This window comes from Dryobates pubescens, chromosome 14, assembly GCF_014839835.1.
Source record: "Dryobates pubescens isolate bDryPub1 chromosome 14, bDryPub1.pri, whole genome shotgun sequence".
NCBI lineage: Eukaryota > Metazoa > Chordata > Aves > Piciformes > Picidae > Dryobates > Dryobates pubescens.
Genome location: NC_071625.1, coordinates 1,218,565 through 1,230,891, shown reverse-complemented (window position 1 = coordinate 1,230,891; position 12,327 = coordinate 1,218,565). Strand labels below are relative to the sequence as shown.

The 12,327-nt window shown below is 43.1% G+C and overlaps 1 protein-coding gene across 2 annotated transcripts in view; it reads left to right on the top strand.

The window, feature by feature from the left end:
* The window catches only part of ZFPM2 (zinc finger protein, FOG family member 2), a 300,779-nt gene that overhangs the window by 92,200 nt on the left and 196,252 nt on the right, over positions 1 to 12,327 (top strand). The window lies entirely within an intron of this gene.

Sequence of the window (12,327 nt, the reverse complement as noted above, 5' to 3'; positions counted from 1 at the left end):
ATTGGGGGAAGTTTGCAGCAAACAGTGGATTATATTGGTGTTATATAGCTATCTCATCAAAAGGTAGCAAATGCACAAGACCTTTTGTGCTTTTCAATTTGAAAGAAAATTATTTCATTAGGGGAAAAAAAGGGAAGAAAAAACCAAAAAAGAAAAAAGAAAAACCCCACATCACTCTGGATGTTGGAGAATGCCAGAGCCTGATGAAACCAGCTGAAGAGACAAACTGAGTGTACGGATGCAGATTAGCCTTCAGAAGATGAGGGTGTAAAAGGGATTTAATGGTAGGATGGATTATAGAAATCCTTGTAACAATGTTAAATAATTATAGTTCCAGCCGAGATCAAAGCAGTGCTGATTGAACCCCCTCAAGCTGTTAACACGGAGTATCTTGAAGGAAAGAAAAAAAAAGAGAAAGAAAGAAAGAGAAAAAAACCCCTCTGAGATTGGTCAGCCTGTGCTGACAGTGTCCTCTGATCTGGGGAAGTTCTGGCTCTATTGAAGGTACAACTTGTGGGGGAGGGAGAGATAGAAGGAAGAATTTATCAGTCCAAGTAGCATATTTGGATGGGGTTTCTGGTTTTGCTTTTTCAAGGGAGGAGGAAGGGGTTATTATAATAAATGGTACTGGAGTTCACTGACTGAAATTGCAGTAAACTTGTACACATTTGGCTTCTTTCCATATTGGAAAAAGGATTAAATTCCTTCAGCAGAACTCTGGTCTGTAACAGAAAATGATTAGACCTCTTTTTTTTGCCTTTCCCTCCCATTTAAACTACAGTTCCTCTATAGATACCTGCCCAGCAACAACTATTAGTAGCGATAACTGGAAGAATGCCTTTGTAGTAGTGATACTTAGCTGCAGGCAGGGAGTACAGTTGCTATGCCCATTCAACAGCATTAAAGGTTTATTCTCATTGCCTTGCCTTCCTGGCATTCATGCCTGGAGGATTATGCTTATGCCTCTATTAATGAAAAAAGAGAAGTCAAAGTTAAACCCTTACGGTTTGGTGGCACAGTAACTTGTGGCACAGCCAAAGCTTTTCCTTTCATACAGCTGTCTGCAAAGTGCAGCACATCCAGTTTGTGTCACAAGAGAATGTGTAGCTTTGGCCATCTTGAGGTGTATTTCCATGATGGTGTGTCCTGGTGTGGTGGGTTCCAAGTGGCAAACTAGAGGGTACAATAGGTAAGTCATAAAAAACAAGGGTGGAAACGACACCTGATGGACTAAGGAATTATTTAATCTAGCCTGGTATTAGTTGAGTCCTTGGTTTTGTGCTGGAACTGCAGGTGAGCAAAACCAACTATCCCTGTGTATGGGCATACAGCTGTCAGCCGTTGCCTCTTGGGCATAGCCATGGGAGGAGACAGGTGTTGTGCCAAGGCGTTGCCATCAGCATGGCAGGGATGCTTCACTATCACACAGATTTTGCTGGAGCGGCCTGCTAACTGGCCTTAGAGCTGGAGCTCTGAAAAGGTTAAATGATATGTTTTAGGAAAAAGGACTGCAAAATTTTAGGTTTGTGGAAATACCAACATGGAGAGAGTCTCTTGTTCTGAGCCTGTGTGCTTATGGCTGTATGCCTGAGCAAGTGTGAGTGCTTTGTTTTCTGGGGACACTCAGTACACTAAATGCCAGTCAAAGAACTGTATCAAAGAACTGCTTAATATTTCAGGGAACAAGGATGTATGGAATGCTCCCAAACCTGTTCTCTGATCCCTCTATAAGAAGTTGTGGTCATGTTTTCCAAATGTGGTAGGGAAAGGTTTGTATCAATTGCTACTGCTCTTTCTAAATCTCAAAGACAGTCTTGATACTAGGCTGGGAGCTGTTGTATGTGGGCTGTGCAGGGACTTCTGTTAGTTTATTGGCTTAGCTAAACTGCTTCTTACTTGCTTAAATTCTGTGTAGTCCTTTGTGTTCTGGGAGCTGTAAATAAATCTGTGTACCTTGGGTCAGAGATGAAGACATTTTGAGGGCAGCATCTCCAAGGGATTTCATGGCTGTTTTCTTCAGGAGTGTGACAGTCTTTTCAGGTGTCTCAAAGTATCCATGGATAGCCAAGTGACTGGCCCAATTTCTGTAGCTGGGTAGTACTGGGCAGGTCCTATGCAGAACGTGGAAGCCTGTCTTCTGATGGTACTCTGGAGCATTGTTTTCACCATCAGGAGTTTAATCATGCAGAAGGTTCTGTGGCTAACTTGAGATTTCCTGCTGAAGGTGTGGTCTAAGACAAGATAGAAATGATTTTGTGGTAATTGCTGAGAGATCTTGACCAAGAACTGTGAAGTTATTTAGATATTTAACTCTCTTTGATATGTGGTGGTTTGTAAAGTTAAACATGTCTGCAGCAGCAGGCTGTAATTTTTAATCAAGCAGGTAGTGAAATTACTGGATAGAAATAGATTATACCATTAAGTGAGCTTTAAGGTAGTGGTATGCTACCTCAAAACTACCAGGCATCAATTAAACAAGGGGTTTAAAATATTCTAATTTAAAGTGTGAATTTAAGTGGGATTGTGGAGTCAGGAAGCCTTGTCCCAGGGGGTCTCACAGCTCCATTTTGGAAAGAGACAGTTTGAAGGAAGGAGTTTATTCTGTTGGGACATAAAGATGTGCTTGTTCTGTTTGTTGAGGTTTTTCATGATACAGTTTTGGATGTAGTGAAAATGATGTGATAAATTCTTTGGAGAAGAAATCACCATGCCAGCCTGTGCTAACAGCTGAACTGTCAGCATGTTAGTTGTTTGGGTTTTTATGCTGGAAGTAGGGAAGAATAGCTGCTTTCTGCAGGGGGAACACAGCACATTTGATGAATTGCTAGAAGTGCTAATTATGACTTTGTCCTTAGTGTGGTTTAATCTTGGGAATGGTGATGTGCAGGTTTAGTAAGAAGAGGGCAAATGGAGAGCTTCTGAAGCTGTGGTTTTTAAGGACAATAGCTGAATCAGGAGAGGAGGGGAAAGGAAACCATAAGAAAGGTTCCTGAATTTGAGGAAGAGTTTCATGGTCAGAAGGAACGTGGGCTTCAGAGAATGTGCAGAATCCATGATTGCTTTCTTGTTTCTTTTCCCCTCACTACCTAGAGTTGTGCTGGTGCTATCACAAGTGAATATTAAACTGGGAGCCAACAAGAAGGGTGAAGTTATTCCATCATCAGCCTCTTCTGCCTGACATAGTAATCCTGTACGATTCTCTTTCTCTTTCCTCTTTCAGGTTACCGACAAAGAATCAGAAAAACACATCCTCCCCCCACAACTTCTTCCTAGCCCTTCCTGTAATTGCAGAGGAAGAGTTAATAATGGAGCTGGCTCTAGTGCATGTTACCTTCCTATTCTCACTTCTTCACACTTAAAACCCCTTCACAGAGGATTTTAGAATGGGAAAGTGCTAAATCAGCTCTTTCCCCGTCCTTGGCTTCCGAGCTTGTTTTTGTCATTGTGCTATGGAAAAAAGGATCAGACTCCAAACCTTTAAGCAGCAGCTGCATTTAGAAATAATCTAAAGTAAAGAGGTGTCTTTGTGCAGTGAGGAGCATCCTTCTTCCTCGTTGTGTTCTGAAATGGCAAATTATTGCCCCCTGCCAGTGAATTTGAAATCAGATAACTGAGACTCAGTGGATGATTTTTATCTGCGGAGTCCCTGTACATTTGTTGTCTGCTGTGTGTTGTGCTTACTGTTTGTAATAGGATGGAACAAGCTCAGAGATGTATCCAGCTGCTTGTGGATGACTCAAAGATCTGACATTTTATATGTTACCAGAAGGGAAAAAAGCCTAATTAGACTTACAAATTCCCTAGTAATTTCCAACTGACATTACTATTTTAAACCTTTTTAACATAACTTTTTACATTTTTATTTATATTGTGTTTACAATGTGAAAGGTTCTAGCTGCAAGTTAAGAAGTGTATTGTAAAGAGGGCAACCTTCCCCCTCTTTGGTGTTCTCCCCTCCGGCTAGTCTTTGTGCTTCCAGTTACAGTGTAAAGATTCCACTTACTGACTGTGAAGACACAGGAGAAGGAATTGTTTATGCTGCTGTCCCTTTTGTCATTTTCTCCTTCTTTATTCTTATTTTATTGAGACACTTAGATGGAGAGCAAGCAAACATCCTAGGCCTTGCTTCAGTAAGTGCATTGAACTCTTACAGCTGGGGTGTCCCATCCATTGAACTATATATGGCTATAAATTAGCAAAGCTCTCTTGCCCAGATAGAAAGATATTGTTTTCTGACAAATTCTAGTCAAAATTACACAAAACTGGAAGGAATACAACCCATTATGCACTTTCTGGTCTCAAAAACTGGATGTGAAGCTGTTCTTTGAAGATGTGCTGTAGGCAGCTGGCCTGCCTTTGATGACCTTTTATTTTCTCTCTCTCTTTTTTTTTTAAACTAATTTTCCTTACATTTCTGAGACAGCCACTGATCTAAACCTTTCTGTACACAGATACTAGAATTTGCTTTACCAAATTCCCCTGAGGAGCTGACTGAAATTAAGTCATTTCAGTAATTTTAGATGCTCAGTTGTTAAAACCAGTCAGATGCACATGAGGATATTTGCACATTGAAAGGGCAGAGCGTGCATCAATCCTTATTGCTTTCCATATATGCCAGAGCAGGACAAATTGAAAGATGAAACGTTGTAGTTTTGAATATTCCTTTTCAGCGATATGTTAACAACAATCTGAATCTGAATCTTGTGTGTGTGCCATAAAAACATATTCACAACCTACCACTCACTCTTTCTGTCATGCCATTTTAAAATGTCCTTTTTACATCACCTGTTGGGGTTTTGAGTTCCCAATAAGTGCACTGGGACAGATACTCAGCCCAAAAAACCCACCAGCCAGCCAGAGGCACATCTAAAGGCTTAGTCCTGAAGCCTGATGGCTGATTTTCAGTAGTGAGCTCTAGTGCGGTATGCTGACAACCATGAAATCCTACTGTGCTTAGTACAGATATAGTTCATTAATCTCCATAATGCTGTACTTTATTAATAATCAATGTATACAGACTCAGCTTTCATACAGAAACTAATCACCAAACCTCCTTTCTTCTGCAACAAGTTCCCATGTTTGAAAAGCAGTGTAGACAATGGTTGTGGTTTATTTCATATAATTGTGAATTTAATTGCAAAGTCAAGCTTAGCTGTACCTCAGATACTTCCCTTCTGTGAAATCCTGCACCCATGTGGATCACCTTGCATTTAATGAAGCTTCTAAGTCAAGTTAGATGGCTCCTGGAATTTTAGATTATTAGAGAGGTTGAAGGAGGTTCTCCTCCCACTCTACTCGGCCCTACTGAGACCACATCTGGAATATTGTGTACAGTTCTGGGCTCCCCAGTCCAAGAGGGACAGGAAACTGCTTGAGAGAGCTCAATGGAGAGCTATGAAGATGGTTAAGGAGCTGCAGCATTTTTCTTACAGGGAGAGACTTAGAGACCCGGGGCTATTTAGTCTGGAGAAGAGAGGGCTGAGAGGGGATCTGATCAATGTCTGCAGATATTCGAAGGGAGGATGGAGCCAGTCTCTTTCCAGTGATGCCCAGTGATAGGACAAGGGACAATGGATGTAAGCTCAATCACAGGAAATTCCATCTTAACATGAGAAGAAACTTCTTTACTGTGAGGGTGCTGGAATCCTGGAGCAGGCTGCCCAGAGAGGTTGTGGAGTCTCCTCCTCTAGATATCTTCAAAACCTTCCTGGAGGCCTTCCTGTGTGACCTGCCCTAAGTGGTCCTGCCTTGTAGGAGGGTTGGCACTTTGAGGTCCCTTCCAACCCCTAGCATTCTGTTACTCTGATTCTGTAATGCTGGGGTTTGCAGTCTGATTGCAAGGTAACTTCACGCCAATAACTAGTCCTCAAATACTTGCCCTGGCCCTGACCTAGGGAGGGATTTGTGGCAGCTTATTTATGGCCATGCACAAAACCACTGACATCTCCCTGCTACCTGCAGGTGAGAGTTGTGGTGCCAGTGGCTCAACAGGGAATTTAGGTCCTGAGTCAGTATTTCAGTTACACTTAAACAATATGTATTTCATATAGGCAAACTCTGCGATAGCTTGGACACAGGTAACTGAAAGTGGTAGTAAAGACAAATCAAATAGGTCCCCTCTCCTCTGGACAGTCTCTTCACTGTAGCCTTCTCCATAAGTGAAATGTTAATGGGAAAGCAATAGTGGCATAGGTTCTTTGGGAGGAAGCTACCATCCTGTTTGTTACTGCCAACAGAAATAGCATCTTCCAGGCACTGGAGATTGGGTTGCTATGCATAACAGCAAATGCTCCTGAGGTAGGTGTAAGGAGTGGCTGGAAGCAACAACCTGGTCTTCTGAAGCTGCTTAACCCAAAGGTTCTTCATGGTGTATGTCTGTCTTAACCTTTCTTGTCCTTCTGAATCTACTTACATCTTACAAAAGGGGCTGCAGACTGGAGATTTACAGAGAGCAAAGTATCTGAATCAAGTGGAGGGTCTTGAGGTAGAACAGGAAGAATCTGGCCCTACCTGGCAGAGGCAGTATTCAGAGCTGTGCATTGCAGCATGCAGCCTGGGTGGTGTTACTCTTTCTGTGTTTCCCCTTTGGACACATCTTCTAAATTGTCACTGGACAGCTTCAGCAGCCTTAACTGCCTAGTTGTTAAATGTAGCTGGCTCAGGGGCTTGCTTTGCCTCAGGAGAGGCTACCTGGGGGCTGGCAGCGCTGCAGGTACACACATTTCTTTCCATGATTCAGAGGTCTGCGTCAACTCAGTCAAAAATAAAAGAATCCTTATATAAGCAAATAAAATGAGATTTGAATACAAGCTTCCTGATTTATCTGAAAACATTCACTAAAAGTACTTCATTTCTTTTACAGCTGTGATAAAATAATTTTATAGTTAGTAACATATAACTTACAGGAGTGACAAATTTGGTGCTTAAAAAATATTTAGGTTAAAAAAACCTGTCACTTCTAGTAAGTCATTTTTAGAGTGTAATCACTTTAATTCTCCTCTCTAATTTTATCACCAGGAGACAAGCTCCAAGCCCCCTAACCTCCTGTTAAAAACTCTGTGCTACCGCTCACGGTTCCCGGTTGGAATGACAGAATGGGGATCCAGGCTGACCGGGAACTAGGGAAACGTTTCACAGTATCCAGCAGCCTGAGTGGTAGATAAACATCATTAATGTCAGGTCACTTGAAGTCTAAGTTTAACATAAAACACAAACTTGTCAGGAAGTCCAGCATGAAACTTACAACATGCTCTGCTTGGGCTGGAAGAATTGCAAGCATATAAGGATAGCAATATTACGCTCCCACAATTGCTGCTTAAGGAGTTCTTTACAGCCCTGCAGAAGACAGGCTCTTGGGGGATCTGTGCTCTTAGTACACTATCTTATGTAGTTAAGAGTACAGCAATGAAGGATTTACGTTGCACTGTTATGGGCAAGGACCTGATGGAGGGGGTCCAGAGGAGGGCTGCAAAGATGAATGGTGGCTGGAGCACCTCTGTTACAAGGACCGGCTGAGGGAGCTGGGAATGATGGATAATTTCTCCCTCCCTTTTCAGAAGTAGTTTTGGAGGTGAGAGATTTGTGTTGGAAGCTCAGGAGTGGAAGGGTGAACCAAAACAGGAGTTCTTGGTCCTACTAGATGAGAGTTTGTATGAGATGGTGGTGGTTACTGGAAGTTCCATCCTGAAAGCAAATGTGCCACTTGTGCTGGGTTCTGTAATCTCTTCAGGTGTGTTGGGTTTGCTCTGAGGGTAGAGAGCCTCTTTGTTTTGTCTCTTTTCCTTCTGATAGATTTAGAGGGGTATTAACCTACCACCCCAGAATGCAACTGTGTTTGAGTTTAGACACCTATGGAATCAAAATAAAGAGAGTTCCAGATGGGTGTAACGATAAGCAGCTGCTGAAGTGAGATTTCCTACATGGTTTTATTCAGTGTTGTTACCTATATTCCACTGAACATCAATGAAGGTCTGAATTGTTGAGTCTTGACCCTGCCTTTATTTCTGATCTGTATTGTAAATGTGTTCTGCAGATTGGCCAGAGGAAACTCGAGTGACTGACATGAGCTATGAACAAGTGGGAAGCTGTGCTTCTTCCTAGGTTACTGTGCAGGAGGTTGTCCTTTCACTGGTAATGTGTTTTAAATGTAATCAGACTTTTCCATCCAGGAGAGCCTTGATTCAGGAGACATTAAATATTAATGTATCAATTCTTAATAGATATTAATGGATAACTATGATTAATGCCGCTACTTAGAGTCAAATAAATAATGAGTTTGGAAAGCATCTGCAGAGGTCATCTAGTCTAAAGCCAGCTGAAAGCTGAGATAACTTAAATCAGGTTCCTTAGGGCCCTGCCTGATCAAGATAGGAAGATCACCAAGGATGGAGGTTCTACAGACTTTCTCAGCAGTGTTCAGCAGTTGAGTTGCTGCCTTGGTTCCTCTGATGTTTGCCTATCTTAAACTTTCACATGCTGCAGCTTGTGTCTGCTGCTTGTCCTCTCCCCAAGTACCTCCTGTAGGAGAATGGCTTTGTGTTGTTTTGACCCTCCCCTTGTGTATCTGAATACAGCAGTTAAAACCTGTTAGCCTTTCTGTTCCAGCACCGATCTTCCTGGCTTTTTTCAGCCACCCCTTGCTGTAGTCCCCTGGTAGCGCTGTGGGCCTCTATCAGACTCATTCCAATGCTTGTCTCTATGTCCTGCTCAATTCATATGGAGCCCAGAACGCAGCTGGGCATTGATTCTTCATTGCCTTGCACTTCAACTTCATTGCTGCAAGAGCCAGCAGTGAGGCTACATGGTCAAGATTGTGTTTTCATTAGAGACACTTCCCAGTTGAGCACCTTGTCCTATGTATCCCTGGTCAAGACATTGAGGAGGGTTTGCTTCATGCTGTTCCCAGGGCTGTAGTTTGGCTTGAAAAACTTTCAAGTCTCTGGAATCTCCTTCTTTCTTAGTGGTTGATGTAATGTTTGACTATATCTACTTACAGGTGATCTTTCCTCCTCACAGTTGTGGCAGCATTTCAAAGGTGCTGGAGAATGGATTCATAGTGACTTTGACCAGCTCCTTCAGCATCCTTGGATGGAGCCCGGCTCGTCCCATGGACTTGTGTATGTCCAGTTGCTTGAAGTGCTCACTTGGTCTTCAAGTCCTGTGGAAAATGATCTATACTCATCACTAGGCTCATGGACCTGGGACACCTGATGGTGCCTTAGAAGCAAAAACTGAACCGAAGAAAGCCATCAGCACCTCAGCCTTTTGCATGTCCCTTGTCACTATGGTCTCTGTCCCACCAAGTGTCAAGTCCACATTTCTCTTCATTTAAATGTTGCTGCCTATGTTTCTGCATAAGTACATCTTGCTGCCCTTCAAGTCTCTCCCCATTTTCAACTCCAGGTTAGAACAGCATTTCAAGAAATGCTTAGATGGTCCTTTTAATTTTGTCTTATCTAAATATAGTCATCTGTAAGTTAATTTAAGGTAGTCTTTAGTCAATGGAGTGAGATAAGCACCTTTACTCATTCCATTTTAAGATAGCTATCTACAAGAAAAGGTATAATTTTACCTCAAGGAACATGTCTCAGTTTACTACAGACAGAACCTGGATGTGTAGCTTATACATGACATCAAGTTTTTAGACAGCTGAAGTGGCAACTGTGGCAACTCTGAACTGTGCTCGCAATTCAAACAAGGCATGTGCTCCGGTTCTCTCCTGAATTGCTGTGGCTCATCAGTAATGTCAGATCAACAACTGCAGGCTTTCCCATTTGGCCTTTCATGATAGTAGTTCTGCTGTTTCTTCTGTTTAATTTGCTGGATCATGAAATAAGATTGGTTAAATACAGGAAAAGATAACTGGGACCAAATTCTGCTCCCCAGACTTCAAAACTGACTAATGCATTTAAATGCATGTTTAATATTGCTGTTTCTTATGTAATGTATTTGAATGCACACCAGATGACCAGCTGTAATAATATCAGCACTTTCAACAAACTCAGCCTTGTTCTGAGAGCAGAGAAACACTACCAAAAGGATTTTGAACAGTTTATAGGCAGGTTATTTTTAATGGATTTGCAAAGAAGAAAGAAAACAAAACAACATTTCTTTCAGTGCACGGAGGGGGGGAAAAAGCTACAAATGTCTGCAGGGTTGAGGTGTCTTAAGTCTTATTTACTTTTTGCACAGAACTGCATCATGACCAACCTGGTCTCCTTCTATGCCCAGGTGACCGCCTGGTGGCTGTGGGGCAGGCTGTGGATGTGGTCTGCCTGGACTTCAGCAAGGCCTTTGACACCATCCCCCACAGCAAACTCCTGGCCAAGCTGTCAGCCCCTGGCTTGGACAGCAGCTCTCTGAGCTGGGTTAGGAGCTGGCTGGAGGCTGAGCCCAGAGAGTGGTGGTGAATGGTGCCACATCCAGCTGGCAGCCAGGCACTAGTGGTGTCCCCCAGGGATCAGTGCTGGGCCCCAGCCTGTTCAATATGTTTATTGATGATCTGGACGAGGGGATTGAGTCCATCATCAGTAAATTTGCAGATGATATCAAGTTGGGGGCAGGAGTTGATCTGTTAGAGGGTAGGAGAGCTCTGCAGAGGGACCTTGCCAGGCTGGGCAGATGGGCAGAGTCCAACAGGATGGCATTCAACAAGTCCAAGTACCAGGTGCTGCACTTTGATCACAGCAACCCCATGCAGTGCTACAGGCTGGGGTCAGAGTGGCTGAGAGCAGCCAGGCAGAGAGGGACCTGGGGGTACTGCTTGACAGCAGCTGAACATGAGCCAGCAGTGTGCCCAGGTGGCCAAGAAGGCCAATGGCATCCTGGCCTGCATCAGGAAGAGTGTGGCCAGCAGGAGCAGGGAAGTCACTGTGCACTGTGCTCAGCACTGGTTAGGCCACACCTTAAGTCCTGTGTCCAGTTCTGGGCCCCTCAGTTTAAGAAGGACATTGAGACACTTGAACGTGTCCAGAGGCTGAGGGAGCTGGGATTGTTCAGCCTGGAGAAGAGGAGGCTCAAGGGAGACATTATTGCTGTCTACAACTACCTGAAGGGAGGTTGTAGCCAGGAGGGGGTTGGTCTCTTTTCCCAGGCACCCAGCAGCAGAACAAGAGGACACAGTCTCAAGCTGCACCAGGGGGAGTTTAGGCTGGAGGTGAGGAGAAAGTTCTTCACAGACAGAGAGACTGGCCATTGGAATGTGCTGCCCAGGGAGGTAGTGGAGTCACTGTCCCTGGACATGTCCAAAAAGAGATTGGACGTGGCACTTGGAGTCATGAGGTGTTGGGTGATAGGTTGGACTTGATGATCTCTGAGGTCTTTTCCAACATTATTGGTTTTATGGTTCTATGACCAAATAAGTCACACAGGGGAAAGTCTTTTCTATTTGAATAGCAGTTTTCTTCCTACCTTGCTTCAGATGTCTACAACTTGATTAATTTTCCCTCCAGAAGCTGATCAACTGCAGTTAGAGTTGTAGCTGTTGAGGATGGTAGGTTATCAAAGCTCTGAAACTCCTGTTCCTATCCACAGGTCATCTAAAGAAATAGTAGATATGTTTTTATTATTTCATGCACATTTGCATCCCACTCTGCATGTAAATGCATCACTCCCTGGGGCTTTGGAGGCTATGTAATTAATGTTTGCATCATGAGTATTGTTTATTTCAAAAATGATCATGTACTAGATGTAGAAAGTCATCAGGGACGTGGGAAATAGCTGTTTCCACAGCTTTTGTATTTTGTTGGAGCCCCATTAGTTAAACCAACCAGTGAACAGATCCTGAAATGAGAACAGTGAGTGGGTTTGATGCTGAACCTTTGATGGGATTGTCTCTCTAGGGCTTAAACATGTAAAGGGGAACGTATTTCCAAAAGCCACCGCAAGTGGCTGAGTCAGAGGCTCTAGAGAATGACAGCCAGTGAGTTGTTGCCATTATGGCATTAATATACTGTACACTGCAGTCCACTTTTCTATATATTGAATGCTCTGTGATTATGGTAGTCTCATTTTCTCCTGGAGCTTCTTTTATTAAGCTCAATAAATAGTGAGAGCACAGTAGCTATGAGTCATTTAGAGGCTGCCTTGTTCACCAAATTCATGGCAGGTAACCACATGATCACTTACTGGAGGAGTTATCCTTGAAAATACAGCAGAGGATTTTCTGTTTCTCTCTGTGGTTTGTCTTAACTGTAAAGGCACTTAATTTGTTAGGCTCATGTGAATAGCAAGCTTAATGCTGCATGCTTTATTAAAAACTCCAATCTGAGAGAGTCTTAAATGAGGTTACTCTACTCCATCTCTCCAATGCTTGTACAGCTTAAAAAA